This window comes from Palaemon carinicauda, chromosome 36 (assembly GCF_036898095.1).
Source record: "Palaemon carinicauda isolate YSFRI2023 chromosome 36, ASM3689809v2, whole genome shotgun sequence".
In the NCBI taxonomy this organism is placed as follows: Eukaryota; Metazoa; Arthropoda; class Malacostraca; order Decapoda; family Palaemonidae; genus Palaemon; species Palaemon carinicauda.
This window is the reverse complement of record NC_090760.1, coordinates 1,500,015-1,502,478: the sequence shown is the minus strand read 5'-3', so window position 1 is coordinate 1,502,478 and position 2,464 is coordinate 1,500,015.

Here is a 2,464-nt window from a genome sequence, read left to right as displayed (position 1 = left end):
AATATAGTTATCTGTAAAATATTAGTTATCAGAAGAAGAGGAATAAAGTCACCTAACCTATATATTGACCCTCCACGACCTAGTGAAGCAACTCTTCTAGGGGAAGGACACTCCAAAATCAAAACATTGTTCTCTAGTCTTGGGTAGTGCCATAGCCTCTGTACCATGGTTTTCCACTGTCTTGGGTTAGAGTCATCTTTCTTGAGGGTACACTCGGACACACTATTCTATCTTATTTCTCTTCCTCTTGTTTCGTTAAAGTTTTTATAGTTTATATAGGAGATATTTAATTTAATGATGTAGCTCTTCTTAGAGTATTTTATTCTATCGTTCTTTGTTTCCTTTCCTCACTGAGCTAATTTCCTTGTTGGAGCCCTGGGCTTATAGCTTCCTGCTTTCCCAGTTAGGGTTGTAGCTAAGCAAATGATAAATGGGGAGGGTTGGCGGCAGGAAAGGCATCCGGCCATTAAAAATTAGCCAAAACAACTATGGTCAGTTAGTATAAGAAAGAAATTAATAATGATAATAATAATAATTATTATAATAATAATAATAATAATAATAATAATAATAGTGTATTCAGTGAGGATATATGGTGAAGGTAAAAAAAAATCACAAAAACTTTCTAGAGGCGACAGCTGGAGTCAGCGTGAGTCGGCCCAGATGGTCCTAAGCTCCAACACAAGGCCTGGAGAAATTCTCACTTAGTATTTAAGATTATTTTTATCTCTCTCTCTCTCTCTCTCTCTCTCTCTCTCTCTCTCTCCTCTCTCTCTCTCTCCTCTCTCTCTCTCTCTCTCTCTCTCCTCTCTCTCTCTTTTGAAATGCTTCTTAGTACAGCTGTTGTTCTTAGGCGAGTGTAGAGTTAATATTTTTTGCTTCTTTATTTAACTACGGACTCGTGCCTACACACATTAATTAATTGATTAATTTATATATATATATATATATATATATATATATATATATATATATATATATATATAGTACTTATATATTTGTTTACGTATATAGTGTATAAATACTGTATAAATATTTCATTATCATCATCATCATCATCATTATCATTATCTTCATCACCTACGTCTATTGACGCAAAGGGCCTCATGAATATATACATGAATATACAAGTATATATATATATATATATATATATATATATATATATATATTTATATATATATGTGTGTGTGTGTGTGTGTGCGTGTGTGTATGTATATTGTATGCCCTTTAATGTGTCATACCCCACAAAATTAAATATACCTCGAGAATACGATAAAGTATCACAACCCGATTGAAAAAAATTGTTGGCAATGCAGTTTTCACATGACCAATCAATGGAAGGTTTACTCTGTCACTTCAGTGTCCTGTCAACCCTTCTGTCGGTCTTTTACCTACCTGTCAAACACTTCAGGAACCTCTCGGTACCCTTCATCCCTTAGTGATTTTTTCTTGGCAGATGTTGCTGTGAAAATGTGTTTTTTATTGATAGCTTTCCAAGTCTGACGTATAGGTAGTTTTTGCTAGTAGAGTTTCGATTTTATTTTTGGGTTTTATTTTTTTTATTTTTATTTTGGTAGGATTATTTGATAATTATGGCTTTTTTTTAATTGAATTGTTCGTTATCTTAATTGTTTTTCTGTCATATTTAATGTGTTTACAGTTTTTATTGATGAAGAGGGCAAAATATATATTGCAATTTTCAATTTTATTATTGGATTTACAATATTAACGTTGTTTTGGTTCCAGAGAAGATTTTTATACTTTCTGCGGAGAGAGAGAGAGAGAGAGAGAGAGAGAGAGAGAGAGAGAGAGAGAGAGAGAGAGAGAGAGAGAGAGAAAACCCCAATACATAATGCACGAGCCAAAGAATAGACGTGGAAGACAAGAACACTTCTGGATATTGAGAGAGAGAGAGAGAGAGAGGAGAGAGAGAGAGAGGAGAGAGAGGAGAGGAGAGAGAGAGAGGAGAGGAGAGAGAGAGAGAGAGATGGTTTCATCAGAAATCGTGAGAATTGACAGTCGGGCGAAGGAAAGACTAAATCAATTCGGGTCTTCATAAATGAAGATTGAAGGAGTCTCAGTTCCCATCGGCCGAGGAAAGTTGATTTACTCAGCAAAAGATGAAGTCAGGAAAGGAATCAATTGTTGGTGGGCGATATATATATATATATATATATATATATATATATATATATATATATATATATATATATATATATATATATATATATGGCAGGTTCATCCTTGCCAAGATTATTGGACATGATGTGTTGTACAATGCTAGCGGCATTTTTAGGTTTATTTCAGAAGCAGGTCCTCTGAAAGCTATTTAACTATGTCAGGATGCCAGAAAACCTCAAATCATTTATTAGTTCATTTAGTATATATATATATATATATATATATATATATATATATATATATATATATATATATATATATATATATATATATATATATA